Source organism: Drosophila montana, unplaced genomic scaffold (genome assembly GCF_035044405.1).
Source record: "Drosophila montana isolate Dmon_TW-CO22-7 unplaced genomic scaffold, ASM3504440v1 contig_3207_1, whole genome shotgun sequence".
NCBI classification, from domain to species: domain Eukaryota; kingdom Metazoa; phylum Arthropoda; class Insecta; order Diptera; family Drosophilidae; genus Drosophila; species Drosophila montana.
In genome coordinates this window covers 219649-235469 of record NW_026998086.1, presented here as the reverse complement: position 1 = coordinate 235469, position 15821 = coordinate 219649, and the positions used below count along the sequence as shown (strand labels likewise).

The window sequence follows — 15821 nt, the reverse complement described above, 5'->3', positions numbered from 1 at the left end:
ACCCCGTCGGCGCTCTAATGAAATGTTGCCAGCCATCAACATGTAGCACTGGCAACAAAACAACAACAACAGCAATAGCAGCAACAAACTAAAACTACGAAAGCGATAGCAACAGCGTCGATATTGTTTTAGCCAAAATAGTTTTAATTGCAGCACGCCCCCTAAAGCGGCTAACAACTTTTGTTATACCCAGTGCTGCACTGCACTAAACGGGTTACTTAATTTGCATACTGCTGCATTTATATTTAAGAACTTACAATTTAGGAACAGAAAAAATATTCAAATTTGGCAACACTGCGAAACATCTGCGAAAGAGAGAGCTTAGCAAAGCACAGTTGGAAATTGTGACGTCACACGCGCTTGAAACGCGCTCTTCAGCTCCAAATAACGGAACTATCTTTAGAGCTCTCAATAGTGGCGAGATCAGCTTGAAGTTGGCTGCGCTGCTGCAACAAGCGTGTGTAAGAAGTGAAAATGTGAAAAGTAATAAAGTGAAACTAAATTTTAATCGAATTAAAAGGTAAGCACACATATTTATTTTGCATATTATTGTAGGGTAACTCACCGTCGCTTATAGACGCACATCAATGGCGTTCGAAACTGTTTTCTGTTGCAATTTGTTGTTAGACAAACTAAGCGTACAATGCAGATTTACAGTTTTAATAAATCTGTTTGTCACTTTTGTTTGCTGCTTCAATGGCCATCAACAGCAGCAACACGACACGCTTCCTCCTCAGCTCACAGGCTTGCCACGTTTTGGGGCACATTGTCGCGGTCCCAGCGCATGGCGATGAATTTTTAAATGAAAATTGTTGCTATTGAAAGTTTTTAATTTCTGTGTGCGTGAGTTTTATTTTTTATTCCGTGTTGTTGTTGTTGTTGCTGTTGTTGGAAGCTGTGCTTCTGCCACACCCCCTTGCCCTAGCGCATTTTGCGTGATTTTCGCTGGCTGGAAACGGCACCTTTGGGAAATTAATATCCTTTTTGGCTGGCTGGCACGAGGCACGCACACACACACACACACACACACACACACACACACACACACACATACACATACAGACGCACACATCACCTAACCCCCGCCCCGAACAGGCAGACCCACAAAGCTAAAGCCAAAAGTTGGCCACCGCCTCCACGGTCGAGTCCCGTCCAGTTCTGGCTGTGTCCAAGCCAACTAGCAGCGGGGCCAGCAATTGGAGTCACGCGGCAGCAACGCGTGAGCGAAGCTTCAACTTTTTTGTGGCCACGTTGCACGTACGCCCATGCCACGCCCCAAATGGCAACGATGACCCCGGGCTGGCTTTTGTTTTAAGTTGCCAGTTGCCTGTCGTTGACAACTTTTGTTGCGCCGCCCGCCCACCACATCCATAATTGCTGCTGCCGGCTATATCCTTGTTATCCCTGCAACAGATTGTATGCTGCTTTTTGCGTAACTGTGCGCCGTGTCCTTTATTACTTTTGCGCAATTACTCATTACGTTATTGCATTTCATACTTTTGATATACACGCATAGTTGACTAAGCAACCAGGAGAGTCAAGGATGCGACCGAGCAGGGGGAGTGGGCGGCAAGGCATGAGGGGGCGGTTGAGTAGCTGGAGCTGGTTGCCAGGCACTGTGCTCTGAAATAATTAGAAATATTTTTGCGCAATTCCATTGGAGAGTTGTCCAATTTGTGTGCAACATTAAAAGCAACAGCACAGCAGAGCACTGCTCCATCCCCCACCATTAGCTCTACCCCCGCAATGCCTTGCGTTTTTCGTCGCACTCTTTTTGGGTCTTTGGCTGCACTTTTGCTGCCCGCTTCTTTTGCCCGCGGCCTTGTCGCCAGCAAAGTTTTCATTTGCATGTTTCTAGTTAATTGAATTATGCACAACTTTCCGCTTGGCGCTCTGGGCGTGCGTCTCACCCGGCACATTTATATGTAAGCGCTTTGAGGCTGCAGCGCGCCAACTGGCGCTGATATTAAGCATACGCCCCGCATGCCGCACTTATGTTCCATAGAGCTCATTAGCTGCCCCATCCAGCTGCCGCTCGCTCGCTCACTCGCTCCACGCTGACTGCTGCGGCCACTCTTTGACTTTTCCATTTGGGTAGCTGGCTGCTTACCCTTCTGCTCCAATTTCCTTTTATGTATATGCCATAAAAGTCCGAGTGGAGGCAGGAGCCGCTTCAAGTTTATTACATTCCTAAGCTGTGTTGCCAGCTACGAAGTCGTGTCATCGGCTGGCAATAAAAAATGCTGCTGCTTCGTCCATTGTTGGGAGCAGGTTCCACACATGCAGCAACAGCAGCAGGAGCAGGAACGGCAGGAGGAAGGGGCAGCTGGTGGCCGTGCGTAGTCAGCCGAATTTAAATTTGACTTTTATTAAGCGCAAAATCAAAGTAGAGAAATTTATCTGACTCTCGACTGCTTGTGCTGCTGCTGCTGCTGCTCCTGCTGCTGGCTTTGCCAATGAGCATGCCAAGAATATTTCAATGCTGCCATAGACTCCTATATGTACCAGAGTATAAAAGCAATTTTATTGCTCAAGTTTTGCTGCTCGATAGGATAAGCCCCTCATCTATGCCCCGTTGCCGGGCAACATGTTGCCGTTGCCGTTGCCGTTTGCCGATTCGTATCACAACTCCCAAGTCCAATCTTTGTGGGCGTCTGCCACTTGCCACCGGCTTTGGGCGGGACGAGCTAACTATTAAAGTGCTGTTAACTTTATTATTTTGAGCACTTGTTGTATAATGTGGCAGCGCTGTCATGGCAACTTACTGCCATAGTTTTGTGAGAAAAAAAAAAAAATAAACACATACACAGAGCTCTGTGTTTGGGGTTTGGGGGCAAGAAATAGCAAAGTCATAATTTGTCAAAAGTGGCTGGCGGAAAGCGAATAAATATGCTTGGCAAATATTTGCTGCAAAATAGCTTTTCTATGCAAAAAGTTGCTGTTGCCTTTCCATTTGCTGCTGCTGCTGCTGCTCCGTGCCTTTAGTACCATGCTGCCATGTGGGTGGATACTTGTTTTATATAATGAAAAAAAAAAAGCGAAATAATACATTTAACTTTGCCTGTCTTGCGCTGCCCCCTCCCTTTCCCTGTGCCCGCAATTGTTGCAAAACTAAGTACATGGGAAAAATTGTAAACATTATTTTTGCTTCACTTCTTAAAAGCCAAACTAAAACTTTGTTCCTCAAGAGCCCCAAGAGCTGCCGCCTCCGGGGCCATGGCACAACAACTACCCAAGAAAACAGAAGTCTTCACTCTGTAATAGATTTTACTTACCATCTTCTATACTAATTAGCATCTGTTTCACACTTACTTGATTATTCACCTGTTTTAATATTCAGCATAATAATGAAAACATAAATTATTATCTATCTGACTTTTTGCAGCTCATAAACAAGTTTTCCGCACATAAGACGCAGCCCGAAGATATTGATTGGATATTTATTAATTTTATCAATGCACGCGAAAAATCTTGAGTGAGTTTTTCATTTCATTTAATTTAATTTTTTTTTTCATTTTCTTTACTTTTATTTTATTTGTATTTATTTTCTTGCAATCTCTTAATGCGCTTGAGTTATTAATAGTCCTGCAGTTCTTGCTAAATGGGTTTTTTTAGAAAATCAGTCAACTGCAAAATAAGGATCCGGATACGCATCCAAGTCAAGTGTGGATGAAGTAAAGTTTTGTCTTAGCCATTGGCCAAGGAAGCGTAAAATGTAATTAAAAATATTGAGATGACATTTACTCAATAAAAAAATAGCAAGCAAGTGCAATTGTGCTTGGGGTGTCATAATGATTTCGTCTTGCGAGACTTGGTTCAGATTTCCAACGTGTTGAGGTGCTTAGCTCGTATATTAAAAGCATAGTGAGGTTTCTAATTGCAGAGACATGCTGAGAAAAGTTACTTTGTTCATTTAAGAATTCAATTTTCGATTGACTTGCTCCATGAAATAAATATGACAGTTAGTAGCCGAGTAAGAGATTTTGCTCTTCATTTAAGAACGTAAGACTTCAAGACAGTTAATGCCTCAAAAAAAAACTTTGCTCTTCATTTAAAAGCTAAATGTCTGATTGATTATAGCTGCAACAGGTGCATGTGTTCCGATCCAAGGGACTTTGGGACAGTAAGTCGCCCAAGAAATCGCTGGTCTTAATTTTTAACTAGCCTGGTATACTATGCCTTACTCTATAAACAGGACCAACTTCTCATACTACTCGACATTCCAATATTCCGTGCACAACTAGCAAAACGAATTTTATTATTTTTTTTATTAAATTTATTATCCACACAACTTATTAAATTCCAACATTTTATTTCTTGGTATTTCAATTTAAATAGAAATTCAGGAATTCATTTGTTCAACCTAAAAATTAAATAATATAAATATCAAAAGGCAAAAAGTTGTTGCCTAGGCAATGAATTTTTTATTGTGAATTCGTAATTTGTGCTGCTTCTTTGACGAACTCTGTTTAAAAATGCAGAAAAACTTTGAACGCATTCAATTAAATTTCTGACTTGTGTTTGCTTTGCGCCTTAAAGATACTTCTAGTTCAGTTTCACAATAATTGTTAATTAGCAATACACAATAAGCGTAATGAAAAGAATTTAATTGGATTTCGCTCTAAACATAAAGTATAGCTAATTGGCTTTTCTTCTTATTCTATTTGATTATCATTATTTTTTCTTTGGTTGTGGGTTGGATTCTCATTTCGAGCCGCGATGCCCAGTCGCAACCCTTGAGTATTTGAAATCAACAAGAATTGCGTTTGGACAATCATAGCTAAAAATCGAATTAACCAAATATTTATACACTTAGCGCGACAAAAAAAAGAAAAAAAATTGCTTTCAGCCGTTGGGAAACTTGGCCAGCTGCTCGGTATTGTGTTGGCCCTGATATCACATGGCACCCAAAAATATAAAAGAATAGAAAAATAAAAACCACTTTTCGTGAACTTTACGCTGGAACTTAATACAGCATTGAGCAGGGGCCCCGCTTGCTTAAAGTCTTTCACTCCATTATGCTCCAGATCGCATAAAAAAAAGGAGACCAAACACAACTTACCAGCGAATAGGGTCCTTGGACGCGGGGTCGGGGCCTTGGCTGTCAGCTTGGCTGGCCATAAAGTGTCGGAAGAATCACAAAATCATTGTAAATGTTGAACGAATCTCGCATTACACGCAAGGGGCTGGCGCGTGTTGCTGGCCAAGACAACTTTTCTGGCTGCGGGGGGTGTGGTGCGGGCGGTGTGGGTTGGTGCGGGTGGGTTGTTGGTTACTTGGGTCTCGCTTGGCGCTGCACTACTTGATTAAATTTTTGCACTGCAAGTGCAAAATGAACTTGCCAGCGCATATGTCCTTGCCACGAGAGTCGTCAGTGCGTTAGAATGCTGAACACAGGACTGCCGGCACTTGTATCCTGCCCTGTCCGGGAGCGTGGCCGGAGCGCGAGCTGCCGCTGCCGCTGGCATTGGCGTGTCTGCGGTTTTATTTCGCTTGGGTTGTTGTCTGTCTTGTGGCCTGTGTCTTGTGTCTTTTATTGTGGCTGCAAGCGTTGCTGCCCATTGTTGCTAACTGTAAAAACTGCATTCCTGCCAAGCGCTAGCTGCATTCAACTTGGACTTGATGATACTCCTGCGGGTGTCCGTGTGTCTCTGTCTCTGTCTGTGTGTGTGTGCGTGTGCGTGTGTCCATGGCCCGTGTCGTTGTCCGTTGCGTGTCAGGCTACTGTTATTACAATATCCTTAGCTGGCGCTCCTTGTATCCAGCTGACACCCCTTAACGGCGTGCTGGCAAGGGTTGCCTTTGATAAGAACATCAAAACTTGGTTTCGAGCTTTCGTCCTGTCGTATCCTGTCCTGTCCCGTTTGCGCGTTTGCTATTAAATTTTAAATTAAATTGTCCTGCCATTCTTATGTGCACTTTGTGGATCTGTTTTGAGCTGCTTTTATGGACGTTGTTAATTGGAATTGATTGAAAGTTATTTGATGTTTGCCGTTTCGGCCCAATTCTAGCAACGTGAAAGCCAAAATCCAGCAACAACTGCCACAAAGGGCATAGGCTCTACGTGCCTATCACTCCCTCTGAGCGTGCGGGTGTGTGTGTGTGTGTGTGTGTGTGGGCGTGTTCGTGTGGGCTGTTGTTCATAGACTTGCAGAAGTAATTAACATAATTTAATTAGGTGCTCGGCATTAATTTTACGCACGGAATTAAGTGTTGAATTTTAAGTGTTTCCATTTTAATTGAGCGACATTTTTCAGTCACGGAGCGGCCAATAAAACGCCTGTACACACTAATAACAATAACACAAGTGGGGCGGGCCGGGTCGACAGTCGGTAGGGTCTGGGAATTGTGAGCTCAGTGCTGACTAATTAAATAAAACAATAGGTAATCCACGCCGCCAGTTGTGCAGGATGTGAGTGGAACGTGAGCAGAAGTTTGTTTTTAAAATGGAAAAGAAAAAGGAAAATGTTTGCTTTTAAGTATTATAAATAGCAGAGGAATAGAAATCACATGTGACATGGTATTAATTAAGGTTCCAGCTGGCGTGTTTCGCATTTTTCGAGTGCGAAACACGATTCACAAGCACGCACGTTTAAACATTAATGTAACACGACAATTTGATACATTTAAGGCACATTCAATTTATATTATTGGCAAATATTATTATTTAATTTTACTTACCGGAATATAATATATGGTTATGCGCTTTCTTATTCTGTATAATTTCACTACAATTAAAACAGAATTTTTCAATATTGATAAAGTACAACAATAGCATTAAAATGTTATTTAACAGAAATTACAAATATTGATTGTGTTAGCATAATTAAAATTGCATATATTGCTACGTATGGCATGAAAGTAGCGCTCTGTTATTCTTAAACAAGTTTTATTTAGTGCATAAAAAATAATTAAATTCTTTATCAAAGCCAAACAGAGCGACACACATACCATTTGCATTTGCATCAAGTCAATAAACCTTGTTTACCCTTTTTTTGGTTGAATATCATAAAAAAAAAATGTAACTTACGCTGTTATTTTTATGGCCAATGAAACAAACTTCCCAGCACAGCACACTCTATCCACACTCCACTCCAGCGCCCATCATAAACTCCACTCCAGTGCCCCAATTGCCCCGCCTTTAAGTTGTGGCCACCAACAACATTGAAAGGCGGCTGCTGCTCGTAAAAGGCTCGGGCCTAATAAAAATACCGCAGCACGTACGTCAACCTGCAGGCATTAGCCTAACAGCTACGCACACACACACGCACCCATCCACACACACACTCACGCAGTTATGTTGTGTCTAGGCGTCCTCATCTCCTGCTGCCAACGAGAACAAAGGATATGGTCTGAGCTCAGCTGTTGTTATTAATTTGCAAAGCGCAAACTTGTTTCTCATTTACTCGCCATATCCGGCGATATCGGGTAATCAGACATAGTCGCAGCCCCACCCGCCCAAGGCCCCGCCCCCAGCTCATAGCTGTGGCTTTTTATTTAGCTATTTGCAAGCAATTTGATTTTGTTTTTTTTTTGGTTTGTATACCCTTGCGGTGGGTATTATAAGGTTTGCTTAGAAATGTGTTAGCCATAAGAGGAGGCATCTGCGAACCCATAAGATCTATATAATCCATAATATTATATACTTATGCTTATGCTTTATGCTTGCTCAGCATCAATAGAGGACTGTCTGTCAATGCAAGAAGTTGGCATGAAATGTGGAGATATCTCCGACCCCATAGAGTATGCATATTCTGGACTATTGGTCCGTAACAGTCGAGTCTCTATTCATATGTCTGTCTGTTTTAGGCAGGAGCTTGTGTGTTTATGCGGTTCGTCTTAATCAGATATATCATTTAGCTGCCATAAGAACGACTGGAGGATAATTAAGTTCTTCTATAAAATTAATCAAGGTTTCTTAACTAAACTTCACATTCATGGGCTTTACGATAAATCCTTGCATATCTTGTCTAAACAGGTGTTTTGAAATATATGAGTATGAAATGTTTGTCTGTTGTTCACTGCAGTTTACTTTTCTTCCAAAATATCTGTAAAGTCATATCAAATCGGTGCACTATGTCATATAACCCCCATATGACCAGTCGCTTTAAAAAAAAGAATTCGTTCAAAACCATTTACAAGGGTATTCAATCTTCGACTGCCAAAGTTATGTTCTCTTTCTGGTGCCTTTTGTGTTTGCCAAATGTGTGAAGCGTGTGCAGAATAGAACCCCGCTTCGAATTCAGCTGGGAACATATCGAATTGCAGTTGTTGGTCCATTAGGCGAACCACTTGACTCCGGCAGCTTTTAGCACCGGAAATATAGATAGAGATGGAGTTGATGGTTGAGCCATAAACCGAAAACAAATGCCAAATATTGTGTATTGCCATGCCGCACGCTCCCTCAAAAAGATGGCCAAAGTGTCGACTTGACTGTGTAAATTGAGCTGCTAATGGGAGAGCCAGCATAAATACAATAACAAAATATACAAAGGACGAGTGGTCTTTGTTGTTTTTGACATTATCGTTGCCGTTGTCTGTTTGCCAAGACAAAAGGCGTAGCCCAAAAACGGGCAGCAGAAGCAGCAGCCGTTGGTTTTCCCAGCAGACAACACGCATACGCCGCGTGCAACGCTTGGTAAATTTAATCTGAGAGCAACTTTATTAGGCCACGTTAACAGCTACTTTGCCAGCTACTTGAGTGTCAACTTTAATGTGAAATTGTTGTTGCTGCCGTTGCACCTGCCGCACTTGAGAGGCTGACAGTTGTCGGCTGCTTGTTGAAAACTGCCATTAACTTGTTACAACTTCCGCGCCGCCAACATAGTTGGCCACGCCCAGCCGCCCAACGTTTCCAGGTGCATCTAAAATTACCTAAGCCTCTGTCTGACTTTTTCATTTTGTGCATTTTATTTGCAATATTCGCAAAAGAAGCGCGCCTAACTTTTGCGTTGACTTCCGCCGGCGTGGCCCGTGGCCCCTGGCCCAGGCCCAGGCCCGCTTCATCTTCTTCCCACACACACATACATAGTGCAACGCATATTTACCTGACACGGGCGTGGGCGTGGCAACAGCCGGCATTGTTTACCCGCTGCCTTGTCAGGTTCTCAGACAAAGCCAAACAATTTGCGTCAGGCGCACCTGCTGAACCTGCCCAACTTCTGCATATAGCTTGTTCCGTTTGTGCCCTTTGCAGTCATCATCATCATCATTATCATCATCATCGTCGTCGTCATTATAATGAGAAAATTGTTTCAATTATGTTTGTGTTTAGTTGCTTCAATTTGCTAAGCAACATCATTAAGTGGCGTAACTTAATTCATGCCGCCCACAGTCGATATTTGCCCGGCTGCTCATAAAAATAGAATTCGAGTTGTGCGGCTCCTGGCAACAACCCTTGTAGGACGCAAAGGACTCGCGGCTATAGTGCAAATAGTCGAGCGCAAAGTATATGAATAAAACAACACACACAGCCCACACACACTCGCACACAACCCACACACACGTGAAAACTTGGCGAGGTTGTGCGCTCAAGTTGGCGCCCGTGCCGCCTGTCTGCCTGCCTGGCCAGGAAGTTTGAGCTGCTGCTGTTGCTCAGCTCTGCTTCTTCTTCTTCTTCTGCTTCTTCTACTTCCTGTTGTTGCTAATACTTTGATTTTGTGCGCCTGGATTATTTTCACATTACAAACAAAAGCGAAGGCCCCAGCGAAAACTGCAAACAATAATAAGCCAAGGCGATAGCAAAGGGCTGTGTGCATACCCTGTAACCAGGGCTGCAAGCGCAAACATGTTTTCGGTGTTTTCTTTACGATTCGAAGGTTACAATTTTTTAACTTTAGTATTAGTTTTCTTCAAGTATAAACTCAAGTTTGGTTCGCCACACTTTTATACAGTTTTTCACTAGAACAATTAGTTAAAATATAAATTAAATTTGTATACAGATATTTTTCTTGAGCGCAAATTATATACTTTTTTATATACCAGGAAAAGGCATTAGCGTGTCTAGAATTAACAATTTTTGGATTATTATTCTAAAAAAAAATCATTTTATACAAAATGGACTGCGTTTAGCTTTAGGTTTGACTTCTCTGTATTTTGAAAGCTCCGGCAAGCTCAGGCAAGTACCTGCGCTGATTATATAGAGTATCTATCAGTATATCAGACACTCGTTTATTAACAAACAACATTTTACATAATTGTTATGCGCATGCTTAAAACGAATTCAGTTGTCTTTGTGGTAAAGACTGCAATTTTATATTTTTTTATTGTTCCTACTATAATTGTTGTTGTTAGTTTTAAATCCTTTAGGCGGGAGTGGAGTGCAAGTGTAAACTGTTGAGCTGCTTGGGGAGGCTTTGGCGCTGGTATTGACGCAGTCCAATGCTGTTTTGCCTGTGCGCAATTGTTGTAGCATATTGTGAAGTTAGTTTGCTATCAGAGCCGAGAGAAATCCCACAAAAAAGCTGCTTTATTGCATGCACAGCACGTTCGTGTGTTTGTCTGGTTGCCTACGCCATGTAGCTACCCGCCCCGCACAAAAGGCACCACCCGCAACCCGAATACTCGTGTTCATTTGCAAGCCTCAATGTGATCAAGCCTGCAATCTGCAATTTCAGGCAGTGACGCCCTAAGGTATGCAATGCAAAATGTCAGGCAGGAAAATAAAGTTTAATTTGAATGCTTCTTCTGTTGAACGTCACATGCTAGTGTCTGTATGTGTGTGTGTGTGTGCTGTTATGTGCAGTTTGTTGGATGCCTTTGCCTTGTCCCGTTGGGAAACTGTTGGAAAATCAAAGTTATTTGTATTTATTTGCAAAATCGTGCTACGCGTACAGCAGCAGCAGAAGCAGAGGCGGCAACAATGCCCATTTCCGCCCAGACATGATGTAGTGGGCGTGTCTTCCCACACCCAACCCTCACTCAGTCTCTGTGAGAAATAACTCGCTTCATTGCTTACGATTGCCGTTACAATCTTCTTATTTGTCGTACCATTTTTCAGCTCTTGTATTTGCTGCTGCTTCTAGCTGCAAGAACATTTTTAACGTCAATATCAAATGCAAGTCCGACTAAGACCTGAAGTCTGTTTCCTCTGGCCCGGCACGCACGTGCGACACGTTCACGTTTCAGTTGCGTCCAACACGTAGCCAGCTGCGAGGACATCCAGGACATACTACAACAGCTGCCGGAAAAGTCTTTGCCCAGGCACTATGTGTGTGTGCGGCCCTATAGAGACGATAGCTTCGTCTGAATTGGCTTTAGCCCTATGTTTTTCTATGCTTATTTACACTTCAAATGGATTTTGGGGCCTGTCAATTTCATATATTTTCCCAGTATAACTTGAATTTGGTATTTTATTGAGTGGCCATAAATGTGAATTTGCATGTTGGCCACAAATATAAGTAAATATACATTTTGAATATTTAACAAAATGTGTGTTGGGCCCAGCTATGCAACTAAAGGTAGTTTAGCATAAAATAAAACTTCCATTTAGCAAAAATGTGAATTCCGACTGAACTTTAATGTTTATGAATGGGTTTATTTAAATGTAAATCAATATGGAGTGCAGCCTTTAAAGTATTCAAATTAAAGCAAACAAAAGGACTCTCAACGGGAGTAATCGAATAGGAAATAACCTGTTTGGCAGCGCAGAGCTTCTAGGCTGGACCAAAACTGGGAGAACGGGAAAGTTATCAAAATGTAAACAATACAGCATTCTGTGAATGCTATACTCGAATCTACGTTCCAACTCTTATGTCTTTTGTCTGAAAACCGATATTTAACGACTTCGTTTAAATAAACTGTATTTACATTGAAAATTAAAGTTTCTAGCACTAATAGTCTCTGAGAACAAGAATGCACAGACTTAGCAATATGGCTATATCCCTTATAATGCCTCCTTCTGCCTGTTACATACATTTGCACAAAGCCATAATACCCTTTTTGTACCCATATTCAATTGGTACAGGGTATGATTAATGCCAAAACCGTGTAAGTTATTTGCCGCCTGCCTGTTATCAAGATTTTGTTGCCTGCCCTGCAGCTGGTTTTTAATAAAACGAGATTTATGATATTTTTCTACGAAAAAATAAATTGATCTCTGTTATCGTAAATATATATATTTACATTGAACATATTTCACATGAATTTCTCAAGCCCGAAGCCATTTTCAACAACATTTCAAGTGTATTTCGTATTTTCAGCAGAACTTTCAACCTCTGCGCACATTTTTGCTTCAATTAATTAGCAATGTTTTCTGTTGCGTAATGCCATTTAATTGGCTTAAGATGCAAATGTTGTGAAAAAAGTGAAAAACTGGTCCAACGCACATTTTTGACTGCTTATCAAACATTTATTTCTGGATTTAATACCCAAACAGTAGTCGCAGCAGCTACCGATAGGCCTCTTGTGACCTCTAGCCTCGAACCGGTGGCAAATGCAATGCATAGCCCCCCAAATAGCCCCAAAATCCAAATGCAATGCATAAATTTATAGCATGCCACAGCACAGCACAGTAGACAATTAAGAGCTGGCCGCCCGTGGCTGTGGCAGGGGCAAGCACAGGAGCTGGTTGAGGCAGCCAGCAGATTGGCTCGCTTGTCTCTGGCAAACGTGTGCACTGAATGCATAAAACGGAAATCTCAAAACAAGGCACGGCAAACTACGACACTCAACGGCTATAAAGACGTGCCAAATGCTCTTCTAACCAAATGGAATTCAAGCACTCAACTATTTCCAAATTTGTTCGGAAATGTTGTCAGACTGATACCAAAGAAAAGTTTCTTTAATTAAATCGAATCAAATGAAGAAGATTTGCTAAACAACTATCTTCATTAATATATAGTGGTAATTTGGGTATTCGTTAGATAAAATCATGATTAAATATAATTATGTTTAGAAAATCTGAAGTTTATTCAAGCGGTCAAGGATTCCAAAATTGTTTAAGAAAGGGTTCTCATGAAGCTCTTTTGATTCAAAAAATTCTGAGAGTTGCTGCAAAATTAACGATAGAGCTAGCGATAGCTGAGCTAATCGATTTATATTCATTAAAAATTATTAATTTAGAAAATTGTGATTTGTGAATTTGAAGATTTAATTGAGCTACACCTTAAGCCGAAAGGCTTTAAAACTAAGTGCAACAAAATTCTTTTAATTTATTGAAAACTACAAAACTATCGATAATGGTGTTTAGCTTAAAATGCTTTCACGAATAAATAAATATTCAATTTAACAAATTGAGAATAAACTCAAGCTTTGAATACTTTCAAAATATTTCTAAGCAATATCCATTGCTTTCATTTAAACTAAAAAACTATCGATAATGGTGCTTAGCGATAATTGTGCTTATCGATAGATATAAGCTTTAGCTTGGAGTACTTGTGCCTTTAAAGTTTCGAAAACTTATTTCTCCTTCTATAGTTCACTTAATTTATATTCTATAATTAACATATTGAAGATATTTTCTTCTATTCGTCGCTAGCTGCTTGTAAGAATAATGAAATTCTTTTGCTGTATAGGGCAATGCGAAGGCGTTGCTCGGTTGTTGCTGTGCTGTCTGGGGCTGTTTTTGTTGTTATCGTAGTTGTTGTTGTTGTTAATGTTGTTGTTGTTGCTGCCTCCATAAATAAAACAAGCGAACATGGCGCCCAACGACCCAAAGCAGCCAGCAACGACAACAAGCAGGCCAAAACTCCATGATTTTCTATGCGCCTTGGCTGTAGTCGTATGTGTATGTAATATGATTTAAATTCAATTTGTGGCGTTTGTTATCGATATCAAGACAGGCCCACACACGCACACACAAACACTCTCAATTACATGCAGTAAAATTTGTTTTCAATTATACATTTATACGTTGTGTGTAGGGGTTCCTCTCTCTGAGTGTGTGCGTTGTACAGCGGGTCGTATGCGCAATATTTTATACAAGCGCTTTAAAGCAATTGAAAATGTTGCCTATTGTGGCAGCCATTTTTGTTGCTGGTGCTGGCATTAAAAGCGAACATGATTTTGGCGCTGGTTATTGTGTCCATGCGCAAAAGTCAATCAAATGTTTAAGCCACGTATCCAAGCAGAAACGACAACGACAACAGCAGCAGCAACAGCAACAGCTCCCCACCATTCCCTATCAAAAAGTATGTGTTAAAAATTTTAACAACCAAAGTGGTTTTCGGCTGGGGGGAGGAAATTGCAAAAAATTGGTAAAGAGTAACACGCATTGCCTGGGCAACAGCGGGGCTGAATGTGTGTGTGTGTGTGTGCAGCTGTGTGTGGCAACGCGTTGGTGGATGTGGCATGGCTGTGCGGCAGGGTTTGGGCGGCGGCAGAACAGTTGCGAGAACTTGAAACCGCAATTTACTCATTTCATTTCGTTGCGTGGTTTTATTTCGCTTACGAGCAAATCCATTTGGCCATAGCTTAACTTTCAGCAACTCTTTTTGGCAGCTGTTTCCAGCAAACGGACATCCAACCGAGCAACTAACCAACCTCAAACCGAACTCAACTTCAACTTCAAGTGGCGGCAAAGTTGTTCTGAAAGGCTGATTTGCACCGCAGTGAGTCGTTCTCTGTATGCTAGTGGTTGCTGCCGTTGCCGCTGCCACCGCTGCTGCTGGTGCTGCTGCTGTACAAATTGCATGGAGCTCGGCTCATTAAGAGCGGCATGCAATTATAAAAGCAAATGCAAACTGGCAACTGCAAAAAAGGTTGGCATGGCGCCCAGAAACGAACTTCAAAAGCAAACGGTTTATTTCGTACGAATGCGCTGGCATAAAAGCGCACCAAACGCGCGTCATTACACACGCAGACACACGCACACACACACGTGCGAGGGCAGTCTGAAAAGTATTCATTCATTCAACATAATCCCCTTTTAGGGCAAAATGTTTCATGCCATTCAAATAGGCATTCCTTTCGTAAAAGACCTGCCCATTCGGTCATAACTGGAAATGTATTCTCGAATAACTTCGGTGCTTATAGTCCGATCTTTATTTAGTTTTCATGGCTTAATTAAGGGATTAGTAAAGTTGTGAGTCCTTTTTAAACTTGACAGAATTAGAAGAGGTATTCAAAAAAGGTGTACACGCTGGTATATTATATTTGATTATAGATATTTATATTCTCTTCAATTAATTAATTTTCTTTATTCTTTTTATCTGTTTTTCAGTTAATGCAAAAAGGAAGTGTGTCAAGGTGTGCTTAAATATTTTTCTCCAATTTTTTTTCCTGTGTTTAACTGTTTTTCCTCTTTTTGGATAAAAAGTAAACTAGTTTTTTTTTAAGAAGCTGTATTAAATTAATAATTTAATATTTTTTCAATATTTTTTTGTGATAAAAGGTTACATTTTTTTTTTAAGAAAGAAAAGTATGAAGGAATAAGTGTTTAAATTCATAAATAAATATTTTTTTCTAATTTTGTTTTCTGTGAGCCATAAATATGTTCAAGTGTGTCCTGTTTTGTGATAAAAATGTTTAAAGTTTTTTGACAAAAAGAAGCTGTTGAAAATTAAATATAAGAAGGTAAGTGCAAAAATTTTCTAATTAATTTAATTCGAAAACTATAAAAATCAGATATAAAATCGATAAATGCTGCTGAATTTGAACTGGCAACGCCCAAAACACAGCTAAGCCACGTTTTGTTGAAGCTTTCTGCTGCCTATTACATATATTTGAACCTGCCCTCGTACATGCACACACGGCGAGTGAATGCGACGTGTTGGCCACTTGACTCATTAAAAAGCCTTGCTTTTCTGCTTGTTTTTCTTTTTGAGTCCAGGTTTCTGTCTGTGCTGAAAAGCGCTTCAATTGCAGTTTCAGTTTTCAGATCT

General features: G+C 41.0%; 2 long non-coding RNA genes across 2 annotated transcripts in view; one reads left to right on the top strand and one right to left on the bottom strand.

The window, feature by feature from the left end:
* Positions 1 to 15281, top strand: part of LOC135432641 (uncharacterized) — a 32783-nt gene extending 17502 nt beyond the window's left edge. The window contains exons 2-3 of the long non-coding RNA XR_010436943.1: positions 3386 to 3475; positions 15161 to 15281. This is a non-coding gene — a long non-coding RNA (uncharacterized LOC135432641). The remainder of the gene's footprint in view (positions 1 to 3385; positions 3476 to 15160) is intronic.
* LOC135432621 (uncharacterized) lies at positions 223 to 2766 on the bottom strand. The gene is made up of 2 exons (XR_010436939.1): positions 566 to 2766; positions 223 to 446 (listed from the first exon to the last, which is right to left on the bottom strand). It is a non-coding gene; the product is annotated as an uncharacterized LOC135432621 (long non-coding RNA).
* Positions 15282 to 15821: the final 540 nt, after the last annotated feature.